The sequence below is a fragment of the Anas acuta genome, chromosome 2 (genome assembly GCF_963932015.1).
Source record: "Anas acuta chromosome 2, bAnaAcu1.1, whole genome shotgun sequence".
NCBI lineage: Eukaryota > Metazoa > Chordata > Aves > Anseriformes > Anatidae > Anas > Anas acuta.
The window spans coordinates 140,495,551-140,521,172 of record NC_088980.1 but is presented as its reverse complement, the minus strand read 5'-3'; the positions used below and the strand labels follow the sequence as shown (position 1 = coordinate 140,521,172).

The following is a 25,622-nucleotide window of genomic DNA, read 5'->3' as shown; positions in this document are numbered from 1 at the left end:
TATGAAAACTGAAAGTATTTGTTGGCTAAATCACATGAGTATTAGAAAAGGTTTATTTGTAAAACTAGTGATCTTTTATTTTTTGTGAAAAATTGTAAACCCATGACTCATTAATCATTAAAGTTACTGGAAGTATCCAGTGTATTATTTTTTAAATATATATATGCATTATATATATATATTAGACATAAATTCCTATAGAACCTTCAGTTAAAGAGCTACAAAACCTTGTACAATTTTTTGCTAATTGCATACACTTAAAATGTAAGAGAAAAAAACATATAAATCTTTGTTTTCATGTTATTCTTGTTTCTTTGTAAGAGAAATATTAAGAATGTATCCAACTCTTCATGGTTTTATTTCAGTCAACATTTATTCAAGCCAGTAGAGATATGTCAAAAGATTTATCTTACCTAATTTTAGCCATCTGTAAGCTAAATGTCTGGTAATCCCAGGTTCCTGCTATAGGATTGAAATACTCATGTGGATATCCTTAATGTTGTATGAGTTTTGTTATACGTCAAGTTGCTGATGAGACATTTGGAAACCATTCAATTTCACAGAATGGTGGTAGTCTCCTTAGTTCATCCAAATGTCTATTCAACTACCTTTTAAGAATCAATATCAAAATACAAGCACAACATCCACTTCCATGTATGTGTGTTATGCAACACCTTTGCTTTGCTGAGGATATTTCTATAGAACTATAGGCTTTGTGACGTGTACCTTTTGAAGCTTATGTGACAATTATTCACATTACAGAGCATAACTAACTGTGCTGATTTTCTGTCTACTCTATGATGTTACATATAGCGTCAGCTAGAAATATATGATGAACTTAAAAGCAATCTAAAATGTGCACTGCCAGTTCCACAAACTCTGGGTATATTTTTTACAAAACCCCTTGCCTACTTCTTTCCAAATGAGAAATGTTCCACAATACTCATAAGAATGATATATTGCATCAAGCTTGTGTTCTGCAGATCTGATGCATTTTAGTTGGCAGTAGAAAGTTTCAAATGTCTTTGTGTACATAATAATTCTTGGTGCCTAGAACTCTAGTTAAAAGACTTCGTGTGATCAATCTGCAGACCTAGAAAAGACTTTGTATGACTGATAAAATGATGTCATGTTCCTAAACTATTAGTAATGAAGAATGTCTTTTAATTACAACATCAAGATTTTATTTCCAGATATCACAAAGTTAGCATATAGAAAAAAAAAAAATGTTGTTTTAGTCATGATTGCACCTATCCTTGCATTGTTTACACCCATTTTCTGCTCCAGTTGAACTGCTATAGCCTAGCTACATTTTTACTTTTAAATTGTTAACCTTCTAGAACTGTGGCCACAACCAAGATTTTCAAGTCCTCAGCCCCTGAAACCTCCCATGCTGTACCTGGGTATTGATTAGGGAAATTATCTTTTTGAGTCCACGGCCAAAGATGTTCCAGGGTCCATTCTAAAAAATTAACAAAAAATGCAATAACATGGCAAATACATATATACAAAAACAAACAAACAAACAAAAAACACTTTGAAGAACAAGTATATGATTTCAGGAGTTCTTACCATTTCTGTAATCTCCTTAGGTTTGTAGCAGTAGTCTTTCTCTTTAAACAAAAGACCTAGAACAAGTGTCATAAATTGCACTGGTGGCCCAATCTATTGAGCTGCTTTAAGCTGAGAAATCTTTTCTTCCTGAATATTCAGCTGGTTGAAACCTGTAGATAAACATATCAGAAGTCTGCACAAACTGATTCAGACTTCCCTTCCCTTCCCTTCCCTTCCCTTCCCTTCCCTTCCCTTCCCTTCCCTTCCCTTCCCTTCCCTTCCCTTCCCTTCCCTTCCCTTCCCTTCCCTTCCCTTCCCTTCCCTTCCCTTCCCTTCCCTTCCCTTCCCTTCCCTTCCCTTCCCTTCCCTTCCCTTCCCTTCCCTTCCCTTCCCTTCCCTTCCCTTCCCTTCCCTTCCCTTCCCTTCCCTTCCCTTCCCTTCCCTTGTGTAAATTCCACAGGCAGCTCAATACCACTCCCTCACTCTCACCAGGTGGCATGGGGGACAGAATCAGAGAGGTAAAAGTGCAAAAACTCGTGGGTTGAGAGAAAGACAATTTTCTGGGTAAAGCAAAAGCCATGCAAACAAGTGAAACAAAACGAGGAATTCATTTGCTGCTTCCCATTGGCAGGCAGGTGTTCAGCCACTCCCAGGAAAGCAGGGCTCACCACGCATAATCATTTCTTGGGAAGACAGAGTTTCTATTGAGTCTGGGCCAGCAGTCCTGGTGACCAGCTTGTGGGGACCCCAGGCTCATTGCTAGTGGGGCAGCACCAGAAGCAGAGAAGTCCTTGGCTCTGTGTAAGCACTGCTCTGCAACAACTAAATCGTTGGTGTGTTATCACCATCATTTTCATCAAAAATCCAAACCACAGCATTGTGTGAGCATCTATGAAGAAAATTATTTCTGTCCCAGTCAAAACCATACACCTTTTTTTGCCTTTGCCTCTTCACCTTTTGTTTCTCTGACTATTCCAATAAGTTTAGTTTAGTCTATTTAATTTCTGCCTTGCTATAGAGGGGGTTATCACTCTTCATCTCTAAAGTTTGATGATGTGTGTGTATAAAATACTTTTCTCTAAGTAGTGGTTCCAACATCAAAGAAGAGAAAAGTCTTTCTCATTCACAAAGTAGAATAGCAAGAATAAGAACTTAAAACAGTACGATAAGTTACATCATTTAGCAGTATCTTAGAAGCATGTACCAGAAAAAAAAAAAAAAAACGAGAGAGAGAGAGAGACAAGAATCCGGACGTGGGTATTCTTTGTAGATTTTATTCCCAGAACTTCTTTGAATTTGCTGATTCCTTTGTAGAATTCTGAAATACTGCTCCTTTGAAGAAAGACACACTAAAGAGATTTCTAGGACCTCTACTGAGTATTTGTAAATCTGCCTCCTTGTTTCCAGTAAGAGATTCATTGCACCTTATGCATGGTATATCTTTGTGTTTTGTTGTTGTTGTTTGGTTGTTTGTTTTTTGTTTTCAGTTAAAAAACAAACCAACCAAGCAACAACAACAACAAAATGGGATTATTATGGATTTTCATTAGTGTTCAGCATCAGTCACTTTGATTTTGTCGCCAGCATAAGAATGTAGTTGTATGTTATCTGCAATTTTCAATCTAAAAATGTTACAGAACAACTAACTTCCCATCTAATGTTATGTTGAATTAAAAAGCAAGATGGTTGAATGTTATATTTTCATAAATATATGGTACTGTGATTATATAAAAAAGTCTTACATCAAAAAGAAGAGTAATCATGTTAAAACTGTTTGCAGTATGTTTGTGTTTTTGTGGTTTTTTTTTTTTTTTTTTTTTTGTCATTGTTGTTTGTTTTTATAGAAAAAATAATGAACATGTAGCCATTGAAAAAGTAACATGGATTTGAACAATAAAGTCTGGGGCCAGGGTCTGTGTCCATCCATGTTCTTAGCACTCTTAGTTCTACTTAAATGTAAATTATGAAAATAATCCAATAAAGTCAGTAGGTTGCAAGGCTGAGACTCTTTATTCCCCTTAGTTATTTGTGTGGAAGACTGATGGTCTAACCTTGGTAAATTTAGTCTCTTACTCAAAAAGTGGCATCTTAATTTAAAGTGAGTTATTGAAGTGCCCAGGAATATTTCTTAGTACTTACTCGTCAATTTGGTGAGGTCAGAGCTTGTCTTATAAGTCACCATTGACCTCCCATTGCCCTGTGAATCATGTTTGAGGAATCATTTTTGGTAAAATACTAACTTCAGAATTTTTAATCACTTCAATTTTGCCACATTTCTTCCTCAGAAGTCACTCAGTCACCTGATTCATCTCTCTAGGTGAGCTTCTTTCCACTGCCCAATATGCACTGTCATCTCACAACTCTGACATCTCTAACAGCTCAGCACTGGGACCATCCTTGCGATATTTTTCTAAGTCTTTAAAGGGCCTGCAGATAATCACCTTTCTGCCTTTCTTCATGCTCTATATCCATACATTTAAGTGGCCTACTTGTCTTTAGCCTAATTCAAGTTAAAAATACTTTCAGTCTTTACTCACGCAGTAAGTGTCCTTCCACATCTTTATTCCTTCCTCCACATTATCCATTTCAATTCACCATCTGACCTGTAGCTGTCAGCAGTAGTTCTCTTAGCTTTCAAGGCTGATAGTACTTGATAGCTATTGATAACTGTGAGTAACACTTTTTTTTCTTTTTTTTTTTTTTGATGGTTTTAAGAATTTTTACTCATGCTTCATTGTGGCTGGAAATAGAGAGAATTTTCCTATATTTTTTTTTCTCCCATTCACTCTTCATGTTTGCAATACCACCAAAGTTCTCTGTAATGGGATATTTTTCTATGAATTTTCTGCCTATAGCTCTAAGACTGCTACTGATAAACTATTTGACAGATATAAAAGTCAATAGCACTTTGAAAATTCATTTTCTAATCTTACAGACAGAGCTTACATAAGTTACATTCCTTGGATACTCTGTATATTGAAAATCACATGACCTGTACAGAAGTTAGAAGTTATCATTCCTTTATATCTTCTTTAGTTTACTAATATATACACCTTTTTTTTTTTTTGCATGACAATTCTTTATGCTCTGTGTTTGTATACATTCACTCTGTCCTCTTTATTCTAACAAGTTCAATTTCAGTTCTGTTTTGTTTCTTTTGCTTTTCAGCCATGATATTCTTGTTCATATTTTGTTCCAAAGGCTAAAAAAAATAAGAAATTAAAAAAAAAATAAAAAATAAAGCTTTAGTTGGAAGATTTTAACAGTAACCCACAGTTATTTTAGAAAGTTTTTACATTTTTAAAACCTGAGGAGAGTTTTTTTAAGGGTAAAATTGAAATATGTATCAGGTTCACTTTTTTTAAGTACTTCAGCACTTGCAATATCAAATTCCATTGTCTTGTAATTAGACTGAGTTGCTGAAATGCCTGCAGCAAATTTAAAAATGCAGCACGGGCTCCCAAGTCACTTAGTGAGTATCTGTACTGCAGATGAACTATTCAGGCCCTGAAAGATGCACAAAGATCTAGTGAGGCTCATTTACTCCCCATCTGTTAAAGTAGCCTTTGTAGATCACCATGCAGATACAGCTAGACTGGTTCGTGTTCACATTACAATCTGAAGGGCAGGTGACTCTGTCTATAATAGATTAGAATAGATGCAATAGTCAAAGCAACTTAGAAGAATATTCTGAACAAATTCTTACTTCTCACAGTGAAGGGGTGATGTTTTGAAAGAGTCAAGAGCTAAATGTTCTTTGACAGAAGCAATTCTCTTTGTGCACACATAATTTTCACAAGAAATGAAATTCACTGATGAGCAGTCTTTGATTTCTGCAGCACTTGAATCCCATAATTTGGAGACCATTCATGGCCGTGTATACAATGCTGAACTATGGTTTTAATGTTTTAAATATTCTTTTATGTAATTGGAGGAAGAAATATTCCTACTGACTCCCAAAATATCGTATTGCTATCCCAGCAGTGGAGCTAATGAAACCTGATTTCTTATATATTTTCAGTCATATTTTCTTAATGTCACTCACATCACCCCAGTAAAGCTAACTGCTCCTCACCAGATGATCCCTTATGAAATACACACAAAAGAAGAGGAAAACATGTACTAGTTTTGAACTAAATGCATACGAGATGGCTGTCTGCTACCAAAGAGAATGTCTAAAGGCTGATTTCGCTCTCTCTTGCTCTCAAGAGAGGTACTAATTTGGGTCTTTCTCCTTTAGTCAGCCAGCCTTTCAGTAAACTTATAGGAACATAATTATCTTAAAGAATTCTACTCACCTCTCAAATGAGTCTAAAATTAACAAGTGTATTTCAAAATTTTAAAAGGGGGATTGACATGCAAATTAAGTAGAAGAGAGCTCAGATTAACCTAATTTCATTAGCAAAATATGCTATATTTTCCATTCATATTAACGGTCATTGGGAATTCTCCTGAGCATAAGTAGTCTAAAATGTTGCAGCAGATTGCACCCATCATATTCTCAGTTTATGAGGAATTAATACTAAGTTTGTCTACTAAGTGTTATAACTTTACAACAAATAAATAAATAAATAAATAAATAAATGACCCTGTTCCAGTATGTGCTCAATTTCTCTTCTCTATTTATTGAGCTCCTGAATAAGTTATTCATCTGCAGTTCCCAAAGTGCAATATTTTCCTGCCAACAGAACAACAATAGTACAAGAACAGTCTTTTTTCCCTGTTCTTTTACCTAAAAGCTCTTTATATGTTTTATTTATATTTTTGTCATCCTAAGCAACACAAAATCTAGCATTCATTATGTGCATTTCCAAACAGGAAACTGAAGAGGCAGTTCCCAGAAGCCTCTGTGTTAACATTTAAAAATTGAAAAGCCGTAGATATAACAGGGACTATTGGGAGCTTCCTCTTGTTCTGTTGAGAGAAATATGATGAACCCTTGGCTGAAAGTTCTCAAGTTCTCTGATAGAAAAAAAATGTTCAGAAAGGAAAAGAAAGAAAAAAAAAAAAAAAACATGCCACATATTAGTATGGAGTACTTCACATTTAGTATCTCCTAGTCATTGTAGCCTTTAGCCATCTGGGATTTCTAAGGGCAGTAAAGAAAAACCTTTGGGTAAAAGAATTCCCTGTTTACAGAAATATGGCATTGTATGGCATGTATCACAGAGAACTAGATGACATTGGTATAAAACCATGATTTTTCCATTAAGTATACAGTTTAATCAGAATTTTCTTCAGGATTGTGGCCATTTTAGCAGCATGTGAGAATATTGCCCTTTTTTTTAATTTCTCAGGTGGCTGAGGATACTGAAATGTACCACCTCAACAAGTTGTTTGTTTGTTGTTGTTTTTCTTAATCACTTATTAATTTAATTTCAGCCTTTCTGTTGTTTTTAATATTTAACTTTTTCTTTGATATCATCATCAAGATTGAGTAATTTGATATTCTCAAAATCAGTTGATGTATGCTTTCAAAATAATATTATTTTTGTAAGATCATATTCCTTAAAACCATTTCATGAAAAACTGTTACCTTTTGTGTCTTCTTTCAGCAAGCTGGGCTTTGGAATGTAGAAATTCCCATCAGGAACATTTTTTGTTGTTGTTTTGACAAATTCTAGATATGAATATCTGTGATTCTCTTCCAGTGGGAAATGACAGACAGGTACAACAACCAGGACATTGCATTATTTTTATAGAAAGGAATAAAGACTACAATGAGTACTCCAGGAAAAAAAAGGGTACTAGCATGACTCTGAAAATAGCAGAATGAAAGTGCGTGGGTCAAATTGACGGGGGAAGTGGGTGGAAAGGAAAGAAATGGAGACACTGGGTTGCAAGCAGACAGAAATGAAGAAATTCATTTTCACATGGGGAAAAAAAAGGTGAAATGTGAGAAAACTGAAGTTGAGCTTAAAAAAAGAAAAGATCAACTTGGCTGGCAGAAGGAGAGAACATAATGTGGAAGGCACAACAAATAATTACTAGAAAAAAATAAAAGGGGGAGGGTTGAGAAGGGACACGTCAAAGTGCCCTGGAAAATGTTGATTTACACATAGCACTAGCTAAACTGAGCACGGACTTTTATAGAAGCCTTACTGCAGGAAAGGTAGTTCTGCAACTTAAATGAAGCTTTTGCAATAGGCTTAGATGTAGAGGTCAAGCAGTAATGTACTTTTCTCCACTATCAGCATTTTTCACAAGTGCAGTTAGTTAATTTGCTGGGAGGTTGCCCTCACCACTATGAGTTCAAATAGCCAATATGCTGCAGACATTTTATTTTACACACTTTTTCAGACTAACTTGAAAATAGCCATGTGCAGGACTGCTAATTGTAAATGCTGTAATGATAACCGTCACTCAAGGTCACAGTGTGTTCTTGAGCAAGCTGGCTGTGATATATCCACAATGAGGTAAAGAATGTGACGAATTTTCCTCCAAAATAATTATTATTAGAACATGGTAATTTGTTAAGATCAAACCAGAATGGGACCCTTCCAGCCCAGGTTTACCCCATATAAATAAGGTCTTAACTAAACTCCCTGAGTTTACTTTTCTTTAAAATTCCCTGTGCAACCAGTGGAGTTCAGCTGATTTTTGGTCTTGCTGTGGTGCTTGTATTTTTCATTGCATTTGAAAGGTAACCAAAGGCTCCTCAGCTGGTGATGGGACACTTCTGCATCCAGTTTAGGTGAGCAGAAGCTCTGACTTCCCCTCCAGTTTCAGTTGAAATCGGTCATATAGTCATATAAGACTAATTCCTATAAACACATGAGTTATCAAAAGAACTTTATTAAAAATTGAAGATGATCACATTTATTTCAGAACATAGCTTGAAGCAGAGTCCATCAGAGGACATGTCTATTAATAATCTGATGTACCACAAAGCTAGTTTCTTTTAAAACAGTCATGTGGTTCTTGAAGTCTTATGTCTTTTCTTTCTTTTTCTAAGATATTCTTCCATATTCACAAGATTTGTAGTAGATAGATAAAGACGCATCTACATTTAAGTACTCTGTACTTGGAGTTTGAAAAAATACTTCAAAAGTCGGAGTAATTTTATTCATTAATGATGAACACCGGGAAGTGTTTGATTCACTCTTTCTGATAAAAGTATTTTCTTTATCTTTGTAGATATATAAGGATATAATATTCTATTTTTGGATCACTAAGGAACTAGAATGTCTCAAAATGATGAGAAAATGATAGGGATATGATATTTACCATTCAAATGGATGAATATACACTGAGTCTCAGATTTACCTAATGAAATAAGCAGTCTAGATTTCCTTGAATGATAAAGGCATTGTACAAGATTCTCCAAGGAGGAGCTTTATTCAGAGGAGTACTTTAATCTAATTTTGGTTAAAGCTCTTTTCTGCCTGGAGGACAAGTCTGGTTTATTAGCTTGTGAGGTGAGAATTAACATTTGTGAATCACCGATCTGAATTTGTATGTATTCAGATGAAGGCTAAAGCTGTTCTGCATGAAATCTTTATTGAAATTAAGCCTTATTACATACACAAATTGTAAAAATATTTATTAGTTAGTGTGGGTAAGTTCAAAACTACAATACATTTTAAAATAAAAGCAAGATCCTGCGAGTGGAATGAGGGCTTGGGAGGCAGGTATTTTCCTGGGATATTGGAGAGACCAGAGGGTCTGTGGGCTTGTTACTGCATGGGCCAGGAGGTCCCAGACAGCTCCTCAGTAAACCATGGGGCTTGGTGGTTGACTGAGACCTACCTGTGCCTGTGTGTCTGAGCACAAAGCAGGGGGACCAGGCCTTCTGGGGCCAGCTGCAGTGGAAATCCAAGACCATAAGTTACTGGAGGGATCCATAATGTAATATTAGGTTGTGAAGTCATGTAACATGGCTCATGTAACATCCTGGTCATGGTCACATGAGGTCTGAGATACATGTATCTGTACTCTTACGCAAAGCTATCTTATGTACTAGATTTTTCTGCTTCCGCTCAGTTTGTCAAGAACTGTTTCTAACTATTGTAATGGTCCCAGTTCAAGATCTAGACTTTTCTTCCATGTTGCACAACTTCTGTATTCTTCTTTGCATACAGAATAAAGAAGCAAATTCCCTCTAAGAGAAGACTGTACTGATGCTTCTAGAGAATGCCAGTCTTTCCCATTCCTCCTCCATTCTCATCTACCATAAACCTCAAAATATTCTTCATAGGTCTCCAAACATGCCCACCTTCTACCATCCTCAGTCATAAAGGAAACATTCTGTGGGGGGTTAAAGGATTCCTAGGTATTTGCAGAGAAACATTTTCCATAGAAGTATCTAACACAGCTATGGAGAAACATGTAAATTGTTACTTAAAGCAATGTAAAATATGGCAATATGTTAGAAAAGTTATTCAGCTTTTGAAGCTTGAACTCCATTAAGCCTATGAAAGGGATGCTAAAGGAGAAAACATTTTAACTTGCTTATCCTGTACAGTGGTTGTAGCTATGCTTGACAACTGGCTTTTGGGTACTGCATTATCATAGCAGTGCAGACACTGGGCTGCTTAAAGCCCTGTTTATCTTAATGCCACTATTATTTCTCTCAGTAGAAAGAACAAAATACATTTTGAAATGTGGATAAAACTATTTTTCATTTAAAATCAGTGATAGCTAAAACATATACATCCATTATAGAATAGAAATTAAGTAACAGTGTACAGCACTTGACAGCATTGCTCAAGTAGTTGAGAAGAAGCAGTCTGAGTAATTTGCTACTTTACATCTTGTCATCATGCCAAAAGTAACTCTCACATCCTGCATGCTGCTGACTTTACTTTGAGAATACATTTTTCATTTTATCTGACATGGTCATCTCTCATAGATTGTCATAGTCTGTGTGTCTCTTTTTCTGAGTAACAATCCTCTACCCCCTACTGTCATCACTCTCTACTCCCACCAATGTCCAATTAAGATTATCTTGTCTGAATGCTTCCTTTCACCCCTACAAAATTCAAAACAAGCTACTTCTAAACTGAAAGACATGTGTTCACAGAAGAATATAATTAAATCCTTTAATAATAAACTCTTTATTTAAGTCAGTACAATTTCTTATAAAGACAAGACCTGCAGTTCACAATTTGAAGAGTCTTAGTAATTACTCTTTGCAGGAAAACCGCTGTGCCCACACGAAGTCTTCTGCAAGGCAGAAGCATATGCAAAGATTTAGCCTGATCAGTACTTGGATATGTAAAGTACTGTACATGTAAATGTACATGGACCACACTTGAATCAGGGATTGATTCACTGAATTTGCTTCTACATCAGCTAAGCTTTAATGTGATTTTTCAGGGTATGGTGTTCTTGAAAGTGCTGCATTCAGATAATGAACTTTTATTAGAGAGGAGAAATATTAACAAAAAAAGATAAAGTGAGATTTTATCTGACTTTTCTAATCTTAATAATCTCAGGTCTTGTAAGCAACTTTTACCTGCACACACTTTCTGCAATTTCCCTTGCACATAGGATTATTCCTTGGCTCCAGCCCTACTCAGATCTGCAGTCTTATTTTCCCTGGTAGATAGATGTTACATTCCACTCCAGAAGATACTAGTCCACTTTGACAGACACCACGGTATTTCTGTATGAAGTTTGCTGACTGCTGTATGATTCTCTTGGGTGAAATGAGATATATAGACATAAAACATCAAACAGAATATTTGCACCTGAAAAGAGCTTTGATAATTTTTCATGGTGAATGCCCTAACTTCTGTTGCCAAAATCTTCCTCATGAGGCATGCTTATATATTCCATACAGTGCTTCCAATATTCTTTTTAATACTTCAGAAACATCTACACTAGTAAATGAACAATGCCAAGACAGAGTTGGATACCGAAAGGCTATCATCTGTAATATTGTTGTTATAGTGTTTTCTGGCATGCTTTTAGCTTAGGCAAATTATCCCTCTTTCCAAAGAATTTGCAGGTGCGGTTTGTGAAATAGCGTATTCAAGGTCCACTCAGGTGCTTAAAACTACTGTCAGGCAAAATGGCCCCAAATATCAAGGATATCCAGTAGGACTGGTACAAATGGCTCAGGGCCAATGGGACATGCTTTGTCCGTCTGGACCAGCAACTGGGATTCAGGAAGAATAGCTAAGCAAGTAGACATCTGTGCTCTGGCGACTGCATCAAAATCCATTTATCTTTCCATGTGTATTGCTTTCTGTGATAGTCAAATAAATTAGGTTAAACACATGAGTTAAGAGTAACTGGTCTGTGTTCTTTCATTTTCCATATAATTTCCAGATATCTATCCAGGACATTTTCCCTCTCAATAGGCTACAGAACAAACAAGAGAATGCACATGACACCAAGAGGGATGGTTGATACTAATCGGGCTATATAAATGTATTATATGGCCCATGGAAAAAAAAAATGCTTTTGACCTTCAGCATACTACTGATCAAACTTCAGAACACAGAGCCCAGAATAGAGGTAAATTTATGCTTCACAGTTCCAACAAAGGTTTTTGCCCCTTTTCTTCTAGGTTCAAATCTCAGTTAGAGAATATGGTAACCTGTATCAAAGGCACTGAACAATGAGCAGAAAGAATTCGAACTTTTCTTACTATTTTCCTAAATTTTTAATGTTCAAACTCCAGTGTCAGTAATGGTGGAGTGAAAGTGCGCATATGAGAAAAAGCTACAAAGGCAGATATTTGCTGTTGAAAATAAATGTGGAAAAGATATATATATATGAAAGCCTCATTTTGCAGAAGAAAAAACTTTTAACACAGTCATTCACTTCTAATTATTCTCCAGTAATAAGTTGAATAGAATAATATAAGTTAGTATAATTTCCTGTTCTTCAGGAATACCAAGTAGAAAGGATCACTCACTATTTGCATACTGTTGAAGTTAATGCCATTTTCAAGCTTTTCTGAATAAAATAAAAAGTTAAACATAAATATAATTGAAGACATAATTGACATTTGCAGTTTTCTCATCATGCTTTAAAGTCAGAACCCAAGCAAGTAGTGCAGTGCAGACCAGTAATGGAAACCAGAAACAACCAGCAGCTCAGTGACTGCCACAACCACAGCTCACAACTCATCTCCCAGCAGTATGATACAGATGGATAAAGCTACAATTTGAGCCCAAGCAGCCAGCACTCCAAGAGCTTGTAGATGCTCTCGGGGCCTATTTCCTAGAATATGTGTCATAAAAGAGAGAAAAAATAAGTGTATGACAATAGTCAGAAAACAGGTTACAGCATATTTTTGAAGCTTGAAAGATTAAAAAAAAAATGCATTTTTGATATTACTCATATGATGTTTCCATGGGTTGATCCAGTGAGATTTCTCCCTAGATTGCTCCAATGAAACCCTGCCACAATTATTAATAATTAGAAGTGCCATACTGCAAGCACTCAGGAAATCATTTTTTCCCATCTAAGCCCTCTCTCCCTAAGGACAGGCAGCCACTTCCTCCTAAGTGGGTTGAATATTGATCACCACTTTTTGGAGCACTGTGCAAGTCAGAATACTCTATGAGAGCATAGGGAAGTACATGGAAGCAGCTGTAATGAGCCAGCTAGATGTTCCTTCACTGATGAAGTCAAGGAAGTTTACAGCTCATAACCTGGAGCTGTAGGGTACCTTGCAGCTGTATTCACTCCAGGACAATCTCATATAATGAACAGTTTTGTGAGATGTTATTTTACATTACAATTACTGTGAAATGAAAGTGGTCCCCTAATATCTTTGATTGAATGTAATTGTTTGAGAAAGGGATGTAGAAGCTATGATACAGCTGTAATGGCCTAAACGTTCTGCAGGGCACCACTGACAAATGAAGCACTCAAAAGTTTGAATTAAACTATTTCTGTGATTTAAATACCAAATTATGAAAATGCCAAGTTACATTGCTGGGTTCTGCCAGATTAACTCAAGGAAAAATGCAAAGAAAGGAAACGCTTCAGATCAGTCTCCTGACAGAAACTGAAAATGAAAGAGCCTTAACAAGTATGACGGGGTAAACTCAGCAATTTTAAAACTGATAGTAAGAAAGCTGGAAAAATTCTCTGGGGGGATCCAATTTATTCTCATAGACATGACAAATTTAGGCTGAAGAGTTCTGCTAATGGAGGGTAGTTAGAAAGTGGAAATCACTTCATTCCCATGAGGGGAAAAAAATAAAATTAAAAAAAAAATAAAAACTACCTTCAGAAATGAAAAGGGCTAAGCAAGCACTGAAGAAAGCAGGCCAGCCCGGAGTTATTTAATAACAGACAGGATGTTGCAAAACTCTTTGGAAGCTAGTTCTTTCCAAAATTATCTGTTGTAGAGTTTAAATTTCCTTCTAAATTATTTAAGAAATGTGAGAGCTATCTCATCCTGCTGCAAAAACAAAAACTATCAGTGACAGAAAAACAAAAGGACTCTTATCTGTAATAAGTTTCATTTTCACAAGAAAATACTCTTAAAAGCCAGAATAGTTGGCTTTGAAAATTCTTTTCCACTTAACCATCATACATTCAGCTTTCTCAAACCAGAGAGGAAAAAGGAACCAATTTGAGTCCTAGTTCAAGAGAATTTATCTTTGAAGTTATGATCAAAATATTTATTGTTTAGCTCAGCTCCCATCAACCCCAAAATTGGAGGTTGCACTGCAACCACTGGAGACAGAAAATTGAACATAAAAATGACTATTATAGAAAACTGTTTTAAAATATTCCAATGAAAAATGGTGATTATCTGATAGAACTATGCCTACAGTAATGTACTCTGTGCATGTATATAGAATTCAGTTTTCCTAGCATCTGTTCTGCTGCCCAGCCTGCAGAAATTCACACTCCAGTAATTTGCAGCGTATTGGTACTGATCAGTCCCGTCCCCCCCCCCGAGATGTCAGGTAGAATACAAAGAATACAAAGAAATGTTTATGCCATTTCCTTGACATCACTCCTCAGATAGATTAAATCTGTTCTAAAACTTACCTCTAATATTAAATATATTAAGATTCTGAAATCATGCAATGAGCTATAGAAAACAGAATCTAGGGTACAAAGACATGTTTTGACACTCACATATCTCACAGTAGGGATCAATGAGGAAACAAAAACTGACTCTAGGCATAAGCAAAGAAATGATTGGATTAAGTATAAGGCTGACAGAAGTAACAAAATTACTTCATTGGCTTTTCTTGCTGAAAGTGTTTTTCAGTTCCTACTACTGTGGTCGTGAAATGGGTATCAGGGAACGCAGGATGGCAGCTATTGTGAGATGGTGTGATCTGCCATGAGCAGGAAAAAGGGACTATCTTTATACTTCTGAGAGTAATATCAGCAAAAAGCCTATCTCCCGAAAGTCATCTTCTGCACTATATACAAACACCCTAAACTTTCATTCCCTATGATGGGACTGACAGGGGTCAGGTTGCTCCTCTTCATTGTAGCATTGCAAAACTCAGTTTTGTCTGTAACTCTGAGAAGCCTTGAGCTGGTTCTGGAAGACAACAGTGAAAGAAGCTATACATGTTATTTCAACATCACTTTGCTCAGAAATAATGTCACCAGAGATGCCTCAGACTCATGGAAAAGTAGACATACTGTCTTAGCTTCAGCCTTTTGGGAAATGCATTAAATGAAATGCAAACATAACTTCATGAGGAAAAGAAGCTACCTTAAGACCATTTCTAGTTTAGACTCCTTGCTATAAGACTCTAAACTTTAGTACCTGTAACAAATACTAAAAATATGCGCTAGATTACTGTGTGATTTAAGCATGGAGTCAGTTACAAGAAAAAACTGCCTATTACCAGCAGCTTTGAAAGTCCGGATGTGTGTTTAAAATATGTATGAAGGTGCATACTCTTGGTTATGTGTTCTCCTAAATGTTTATTATCCTTCTGAGGTACAAACAAATGCATTTTTTTAAGGTACAATCAATGAGACAATCCCACATGTGTTTCCACCAGGGCTTCAGTTTGATGTTCCCCTCAATCCATAGTCCTATTAACCATTGGTCTTTTTTAGTACTTATTTTTTGGGCTATTAATACATAAACCCGGAGAGAGAGGACTCTTAATCCATAAATCCATATATAGCTGAATTTATGATACACCTAATCCATCTGTCCCTACAGCCAACATATTTATTAGCCTAGAAAAGTTACTTGAAAGATTTGTATCATACACAAAAATCTCCTCTGAAAAGGATTTCTGTCAAACATACACAGCACCGGTCATACTCCCCCATTGCAAACTCAGAGCAAGAAACATTACTTAAAGTTGTTCAACATCTAAGATAAAGTCATGGTAATAACAAAAGTCTTTAGTTATGACTAATCTTCTAGTAGATTCAGAATCCCAAAACATCTATTGGAAGCTTTTCTTCATGGTTCAATGGTAACAGTAATGGAAAAAAAAAAAAAAAAAAAAAAAAAGTACCTTGCAGGAAGGACAAATCCCCATGACTACTAAAGTACTTACAGAATCCTCTCCTCTTCCCAGCCTCCAGCCTCCATACCTCCAGCACAGAGATATAAAGACCTTGAGGCTCACAGAAATCTCAAGAAATCATTCAAGCCAAAAACATTGAACACCAAGACATTTTTTCTTTAGTATTATTAGTTTCTTTCTTAATCCATTCTAAAGAGCTGGAAAGTTTTCCTCAGTATGAAACCTTTACTGTCTTTGTTTCAAATTCAATAACCTGTCCCCAACGGTCATGAAAAAGAGTCAAAGATCATTGTTTTAATAATTGTGTTTAATGCATTGGAATATTATAGTTGCATTCCTTCACAAATTTTCTCTTGCCTAGATTAAACTACTAAGCTGCACCATTTTTTTTTCACAGATTATATATTCTATAGCAATTCCAGATTGTCAAAGTTGTTTCTAAGATGTTAAAACATGGTACGCAAAAACTGGACACGGCATTTCAAGTGATATTTTCCTAGTTCTTCCATTTTTCACATATCCTGTCAATACTTACCTGAAGCAGATAAACTATTTTTTTTTTATTTTTTTTAAAGGAGCCCTGATGACATATTCAGTTGGCATTTCACTGAAAATCTTATATCCTTCAGAGCTGACATCTCACTAGTCATTTTTCTTTCCTAAACTTACAGCATAAATATAGTATTAATTTCACACAGATCTGAGCTGATCTGTACTACACAGCACATTTATGTCATGACAGACCTTTCACTTTTTACTTTAAGTACACATGGCTGTAATTGAAATTATAGTTTCATGCTTTAGACAATTCCCTACATAGTGGAAAACTGGATGATGCTACTGTAAGCTTTGGACATGGAAGTAGTTAGGTTGTAGGTTTGACCAAGTACAGCAGGTCTTACAATCTTGTGTGCCTAGTGTTTAGTCATTTTCAGGGTAAGCAAGTACATATTTTAAGCAGAATGATAAAATTAAGTGTGATAGGACACTATATCATAATATACATGTATATATCCCTTTTGATAGTCTGTGCCTAATTATAATCTTCCTCATGGACCTGACCCATCCCCATTATCTTCTACTTAACTTTTATTACATATAAATTCTTGTAGCATGTGAAAGACTAGTTGGGTGGACAGGAATTCCAGCATGCACGAAAATAACAAAGACAAACCAAAATAACAAGACAAACAAACCTTTCCATAGATGCAAGGTGAATAAAGTGTGGAAAAAAAAAAAAAAAAAAAAAAAAAGACAGATGCAGAATGGAAATACCTGGAACTAAGTAAGGTATATCTAAAATCTCCCTGGGATGCCAAATTTTTAGGCCATTTGACACGTTTACTTTATAAACAGTTATTGTTTGGGTCCGTCTCTGAATGACCTTCTGAGAAACCTGTGTGTCTCCCAATAGCTCTTTGGGGAAGCTAAGTGGAAGCAAGAGTTCAGCAATGTGAACACCCAATGAGAAAAGTGGTCAGAGCAACAGGTGGGTATCAGCAACATGAGATGCCCAACCACTGTCAATCCGATTTGAAATATCACTAACTGCTTATCTGAGCTCTGAAAGCAACCTTAATGGACTCAACTGAAATAAATAGGATTCTTCTGAGTATTTACGCCATGTAACATCAGATTCAGATGCAACACTGGAATATCACACATAGTGTGTGCAGAATGCAGGTGCCACTGGACAAAATTTCAGTGCTGCAACCAAAATTTTGGTGCAACTCTTGATGTACATTTAATTGCATACTTCTTCATATATGAATGAGCAAATTAAGATCTGTGTTCTGCACACTTTGGTGAATTCATGCTGACTAAACCTGATGATTTTCAAGTGCCTGGAAATGGTCTCCAGGACTAGCCGTTCATTCACCTTCCCAAGGATTGAGGTGAGGTTGACCAGCCTGTAGTTGCCTGGGTCCCCCTTCTTGCCCTTTTTAAAGATAGGAGTGATATGTGCTTTCCTCCAGTCTTCGGGCACTTCTCCCAGTTGCCATGATCAAGCAAAGATAATAGAATGGCCTCACAATCACATTTGCCAGGTACCTCAGCACTTGTGGGTGCATCCCAACAAAGCCTGTGAACTTGTGAATGTCCAGTTTGCTCAAGTATTACCTGACCTTATCCTCTTCCACCAAAGATACATCTTCCTTGCTCCAGCCTTTCAGCCTAGCCTCTGGGACCTGGGATTCCTGAGGGTTAGTCTTGCAAGTAAAGACTGAGGCATTCAGTACCTCAACCTTTTCACTGTCTCAGGTATCCAAGTCTCCTGTTTCTTTCAGGAGAGGGCCCACATTTTCCATAGCCTTCTTTCAGTCACTGAGGTACTCATAGAAGCCCTTCTTCCTGTCTTGCATATCCTTGGTCAGATTCAGTTCTATCTAGGCTTTAGCTTTCCTAACTTGATCCCTGGCTTCTTGGACAATGTGCTTTTGAAGCAAAGAAAGTCAGCGTCATCCTGGTCTGCATTAGGTGAAGTATCATCTCCAGCAGGTCAAGAGAGGTTATCCTTCACTCTACTCAGCACTGCTGAAGCTATACCTGTAGTGCTGTGTCCACTTTTGGGCCATCCTGTGCTGGAAAGGTATGTACATACTGGAGAAAGTCTGACAAAGGGTCAAGAAGGTATTTAAGGGACTGGAGCATCTCTCCTATGAGAAAAGGATCTGGGACTATTCAGCTTAGAGAGGACTCAGGGGATTTCAACAATGTGGACAAATACCTGAAGGGAAGGTGCTAGGATGATCAGGTCAGGCTCTTTTCAGTGGTGCCCAGTAACAGGACAAGATATAATAGGCACAAAATTAAACACAAACAGTTCCCTCTGAACATCAGGAAGTACTCCATTACTGACTGATCACTGGCACGGGTTGTCCAGAGAAGGCTCCTGAGAGATCTTTGAAAGGTATCTGGACATGGTCCTGGGCAACCTGCTCTGGGTGTCTCTGCTTAAGTGGATGACCTCCAGAGGTCCCTTCCAACCTAAACCATTTTGTGATTCTGTGAAAACTAATTCTGTATCTAGGAACAATCTTTATTGTTTTTAATACAGATGTCATTCTTTTACATTGCAAAGGTACTCTCTATCTTCAGAACTTCTTTGAAAGCATCCTCCAGATAATCTGAGATTGACTGATCATATTTTTTTCTGAGAAACAAATTCTACCCTGTGCTAATAAAATATCACTTGGGGTGAATTGCATCAGCTGCATTTACTTCTATGGATTAAAAGCTCTCCTACCCCTCACATAAAAAAGGCAAGAGAAATTTATTGGCACTCACTGAAATTATTATGAATTCCATAGAAACAGGAAAAGGATAGATTACTCTCTGTATGAGTGTAATACACAAGGCATAACTGGCTTGTGATACACAGGAAACCAAGCAACAGCCTAACATTTTTGTCTTTTAGATACCTAAAGTTACATTAAAGTAAAGTTTCATCTTTAATTCCACCCAGTGTCATCTCACAATAGTGCATACAGAAGAAAAAAATCCATTATTCAAATTCTATGTCCACCCATTTAATATGTAATTATTATAAATGGCATTCATATAAAACTGCAGACAGGTAAAAAAATTGTGAAACATTAAGGCAATAAATGATCAAGTAAAGGGGCAGTGAGAGAGAAATTTCATATATTCAATCTAGTCAGTGGGAAATTGCTATACTTTGAGAAGCATTTTAACTAAAATAAGATACACAAAGCCTCAAGGAAAAGTATAGAACATTATTTTTTCTCTTCTTTTCCTAAAATAGGAACAGTGGTTGTTTGTTTTTGGTTGGTTGGTTGCTTGCTTGCTTGCTTTGTTTGTTTGTTTTCTGAACAGATAAAAAAGGTGTACTTAAAATTAATCCAGGGCATTTGGTATTATCCTGTGGAGAACTAGAACTAGAGCACATCCATTTTTACAGGTATTTTATTAGCAGGCATAGCTGCATTGGAAAAATATCTTTTAAGACTTCTGCAAAGAGACCACTTTATGCAGATTGCTTCTGCCCAGTCTACTTCTTGCAGCCTGAGAAGACATTTACAATGTCAAGTGGTGAATGCCTCACTAATTATGCAATGATGTGTTAGGCATGTGTTAGGCCCTTCGGGCTGCTGCTTTAGAGACTGCATCTGATATGGTGTTGATAACAGTTAGCTTAGTGGAGGGAATCTGAGCATCAGGGAGTCTATTTAATCATAGCTTAGAATCAGACCAGGCCTAGTCTTTGCTGTTAGGGTGAAAGGTACATACAAAACAACAACAACAACAAGAGATAAAGTACTGAACATCCTCACAAATGAATACTGAGTTTTGTCTAAGAAGAGAGGCATGATTTTGTCCTGAGTTTCCACATTCTAGAAACACAGTGTCAAAAAGAAATTGTAGTTGTGATGAAAAGTGTCTCACCAAGACAAAGTAGAAGATGGCTTCCTTCCTTCATCACAAAAAAATAAATAAATAAATAAATAAAAAAAAATCATTAAATCATTACAGACTAGGCCCAAGCTTCAGTGAACTCAGTTTTCACTTACTGTGGTGGGTTTTGCATGCGATCTCCTGCACTCAGGTACTCTGGATATATCTTCAAATTAATCTGCTCTCCTTTCTGCCACTTGACAGAAGGGCTATTTCACTTTTAGAGGTTATTATCCCAGCTGTGTTGAGGTGTATTAGGAGCCCAGAGAGTGGATTCTGATTGTTTGTCTGCCTGCACAGGGCTGAACCTGGTCCATCAGGAGACCATTGCCGTAACTGCACCCAAGGCTCTCAGTGCAAAATCCACAGACAAGAAATCAAACAAAAACAGACAAATAATATCATATAAGATATGGGGAAAAAATGATCATAACTGTACGGGGCAGTAGATACCTCGGTAAAACAGGGATGAAAGAATTATCCAGAAACTATGTAGTCCATCCCTCTGCTCAGTAAATCTGTAATGCTGCATAGATGCTTTTCTGATCTCTTCTTCAGGCTTATCAGTATAACAATTACAAACATACCTCACATTCTAGTGCTTCACCTTACCTACTTTAAGCAAGCTTTTCCTCATGTCCCATCTGAATCCCCTTTATTGCAGAACTGGTCATTCCTCCTTATTCTTACACAGTCGACATGGAAAATAGATTATATATATATATATATATATATATATATATATATATATATATATATATATATATATATATTTAAGAAAAATTTCAGTCTCCTCAAGACTAAACAATTGTTGCACCTCAAGTTTCTTCTCTTTTTGAATGCTTTTTTTCTGTGTGTGTTCATTTTCCTATAGTTCAGAGATTCTTAATGCACAAGGCCCAGAATTTTTAAGTATACCCTCTGATGCTTTACCAGTAGAGAAGTGGTTAAATTGCCAACTCTTGTAGGATCTACTGCCCATAAGTCATTGCTTCATGTTTGTGTATTTTGGCAATAGTTTGAAATAACTGACTCCTTGTCATTTTGTAATGTACTGCATGAAAATAGCCTGCCAAATACCTCTTCATACTGTAGCTGGTTTCTGCATTAGTGCAGAACCTCACTCTTGACCTCTGCAAGCGTATGTCTAAATACTGTTTAAATACTGTTTCTTTCTGTTATGTTTAAAATAAAATTTTCACTGTGCAGTTTCCATTAGAGCTTCATTTTACAATTTGGACTGGAATATTAGAGACGCACATTCTTCTGCAGTTGTTTTTTTTTTTTTTTTTTTGGTCAAAGATAAATTTTACCCCATGGATTTTTTCCTCTATACCAAGATATATTTTTCTAAATTTTACCAGCCTTTCTATCAGTATAGAAGATATACTTGCTAGAGATGCTGTATTCTAAACGACCTAACTACCTCCATAAAGTATAACTCATTGCATCAACATACCTATATTTCTACTGTTACTAGTCATCTTGATTTCTGAAACTGGCATAAAACATTGTTTTATACTGAAATAACTGCAGCCAGATTATCATTGTGCTAGCTTAGCCACACCAGCATGTGTACAAATAAAGAGATCCTGGTGTAGACAATGCCTAGGAGCATACTTTTCTGATCATAAATGATTTCTGGCCCAGCTTCTTGCTCCTACTTTTCTCTGCCACTATCCAGTGTTTCTGTCTCCTGAAATCTGCAGCATGTGTGTGTGTGCAGCTACACCTCAGTGCTCTTGCAGTACAGTACTGAGAAAGGAAATATATACTAACCTGAATTATATAGCTTTATATGTTCCATCCTCATCAATATCCGTCACTGTTCAACCGTAAAGTATATTTATATTAGATCACAGAATATGGTGCAGAAATTTATCAGCAAGCGATGAACATCTTGCTTCAAAATCATAAGGTAATCAGCCATTCTCAGAATGACCCTGTGCCCAACTTAGTAAACCTATTGAGAATCCAAACTAGAGATTAAGGAGAAGCCACAGTGGCAGATCTCAGTGAGCAATACTTTCCACCGTGGACATTACAGGAAGCCGGAGGCAATTATTTCCTAATCTGGATCCACTCTAGATAGAGCAGTTCATCCGATCCAATTATATGCACCTTCCTAAAACACTATACAATATTTCAGTGTATCTCAGAATAAACGTTCTATATTACTTTCACAGGAATTTATCATTCTCCTCTCCCTTGAGCTAGATTACACCTATTAAATAAACAATTAAACAAACAAAAACAACAGCAAAAACATAATGAACTTAATCCATTTCAGGAGAAAAAACAAACAAACAAACAAACAAACAAACAGTATTTGTTCAGGGAAATTGTTCTAGATCTTACTGTTATGAGGTACAATTAAAATATAAATGTTCTTTTATAGCAAAATTACTACTTCATTTATGAATACATAAAATGGACTTTAAAACTGTAGGATTTTATACCTATTCATTAGATTTTAGTACTGTTTTTATAAAAACAAGCACAAAAGGCTAGTTCTTACAACGTTTTTCCTTTTCTCTTATTCCATTATTCCCAGCAAAGTTCAAGGTCATACTGACAGTTAAATAACTGGAATGTGCATTAATATATCCATTCTTATTCATTTTTTTTTTATTCAAAAGACTTTTTAAAGTAAATGGACAGTGTCTCATTAATCATTTTACTCATTTACTTATTGGCAAGATTCTCTACATTTAAACTAGAGATTATGTTAGTAAAATCTATCCCCATATGATTTGAAACTAGCTTAAACTGTTTCACTTAAAATTATCCCCAAGGAAATGAATCAGAAGACTAGTGCGTTGCAGCACTGACAGTTCAAAAAGGGAAGAAGAAAATTTTTTTTAAAGTATATGGCTTAAGAATGAGCTAAGTAGAGTATCTCAGAAAAGATGATTTGTCAGTGAGGAAAAACTATAAATATTATTTTTCTACAGAAATTACCAATGCAATTGCAGGCCATGATATATTGTTCCAAAACTAATTACCATGCTTTTCCGCAGAGACCAAAAAAAAAAAAAAGGGAATCTCTGAACATAAACATAGGAAAATAATTGAAAGGAGACAATGCTTCATCTTCTTAAAAAGTGGCAGTTGTTGACAAAGCTAGTATTACAGTTCCGTTTGCCATATTTTACACCCCTCTCAAAAAAAAAAAAAAAAAAAAAAAAAGGAAAAATGGGAAAGATATAAAATGAAGCCATAAAAAAGAGAAAATGCATTACAATTAAAAATAAAATTTAACAAGAAAATGATGCAATCTGTTTATTTTGATTGATTTTAGCAAGTGATTTTTTAGAAAGTAAATACTGTATTTGAAAAGACGTTTGACCCAGAAGAAAACAACTTGCTGATTGAAGCCTAGGAAATTCAGAAAAAAAATTTCTCTTACTTCTACAGGTAACAGAGGTGGTTTGATTCTGCATTTTTTCTAGAAACTGATGGCAAGATGTTTTCCATAAGATGTTCTTCAGTCAGTAATAAGATATTGGTCTCAGAAAAATAAATAAATAAATAGATAGATAAATAAATAAATAAAATTATATGGTATGTGTCATATAAGAGATCAAACTAAGTGAATTAATCATATCTCCTGGTTTAAAAATCCATGAATTCATGAGAAATACTGAATAAATAAATAAATTAACTAGGAAGCTTCACAGTTACACTATAATCATTTATTCCGACTAATTGCAATGCTGCAGTAAAGCAACTATGATAAACTTCTAGGGACCATTGAGGTTCTAACATGTTCCCTGATACACTGTTGAATGCCAGACCACAGTCCTGGTCATTCATGTCACCCACACCCATTGATGTGGTACTCATCCACACACCTCTGCAGGGTATTTGAAGGGCAAGGGAGCAACAGCACTCACTGTGTGCATCCCCTTGGCTCTTGCAACATTTCAAACATCATGGGAGGATACTTGCTGTAGCTGTTAGAAGTTTTTAAATCCACTTAAAAGCTCATTTTTGGGGAAATTAATGTGCAGCCAGATATGATACCCTCCTACTGGATAACGGCTTTCTCCCAAAGAGGTATTATGGGGAAAGGGAGAAGTTTTCCTTTCGGGATGATGGTGATGCCAGCGGCCCTCTGCTCCTGCTAACCTGCAAGACTATGAAGACGGGGATGCTTCTCAGAACCTGGGCTGCATAAGAAGACACAAAGAAAAGAAAAGCAAGAGGAGAGCTGCTGAAACCCAGTGCTGTGAGAAAAGAGAAAGGACAGCTCCATTCAGGATGGCTGGCCAACAGAGCTTACAGTTGCAAGGCAGCTCTGCAGGAATGGCAGTAGTGGTCAGTCAACTAATCCCTCTTCCTCTTTTTTTCTTGCAAGGTGGGAATGTCCGTCTCTTACCACATCCTTGCTCCTGACCCCTTGGAATTGCACAAAGGCTGGAACTGCATTAGGTGCTGTGAGAACTGGAAATAAGTCTGTAAGGGAGCCTCAGAATTAAACACAGGAAAGGAAAAGAACTACTGATTTAGCAAAAAATAAATAAATAAAAAATACAGTGCACTACCTATTCAGCACTGAGCACTTCATAAACACAGAAGTGTATGCCAAGTGACACCACTTACACTCATTATATATATATATATAAATATAGGATATATGTATATCCTATATATATATATATATTCTATAAAAAAATATAGCATGTCATTTGGTCAGCTAATCATTCATCAGCCTGGGATCTGTATTATTTAGATAATGTCAGTAAGAGACTGGCAATGGCGATAGCAATTGACAATAGTTGCAATGTATTCAGTCTTGGTAATATAAAATATTCATATTTTAATTGTAGGCATAAAGCTACCTAAATGCAGTTAGAATCTGAATTACCATAGAGCTAACACAGCAAAGTTTGTTTAATGTGTGATGTGGGCACACTCTATATTTACGGAAGCTACTCAGTTTTCCTAGAGTGACATGCATGACCCAGAAAGGGAATAGAGAAATTGATTAATGAGCTGAGTAATCAGCATCCTACAGACAATGAAGACCAAGAATTGTGTCTTTAAGTGAGCACATATTAATGCACTGAGCAGTACTTATTAATTACAATCTTCCACTCTAATTACTTTTGTTTTGCAAGAAACCTCTAGAGTAGTTGTGGATTTTCTGTTGATCAAAATACATTGACTTCTCCAAGATCAATACTCTCTCTATTCTGCACACAAGCAGAATATTTACCT

At 36.2% G+C, this 25,622-nt stretch overlaps 1 long non-coding RNA gene across 2 annotated transcripts; it reads right to left on the bottom strand.

Moving 5' to 3' along the window:
• Window positions 1-1,161: 1,161 nt before the first annotated feature.
• Window positions 1,162-24,763, bottom strand: LOC137851840 (uncharacterized). 2 transcript variants are annotated; one of them, XR_011093527.1, is made up of 6 exons: window positions 24,685-24,763; window positions 24,347-24,571; window positions 23,809-23,884; window positions 22,179-22,224; window positions 21,012-21,084; window positions 1,162-1,724 (listed from the first exon to the last, which is right to left on the bottom strand). It is a non-coding gene; the product is annotated as an uncharacterized lncRNA (long non-coding RNA). The 2 variants fall into 2 exon arrangements; XR_011093526.1 differs by having other exon boundaries at window positions 23,809-23,909; window positions 24,531-24,571.
• Between the last annotated feature and the right edge of the window lie 859 nt (window positions 24,764-25,622).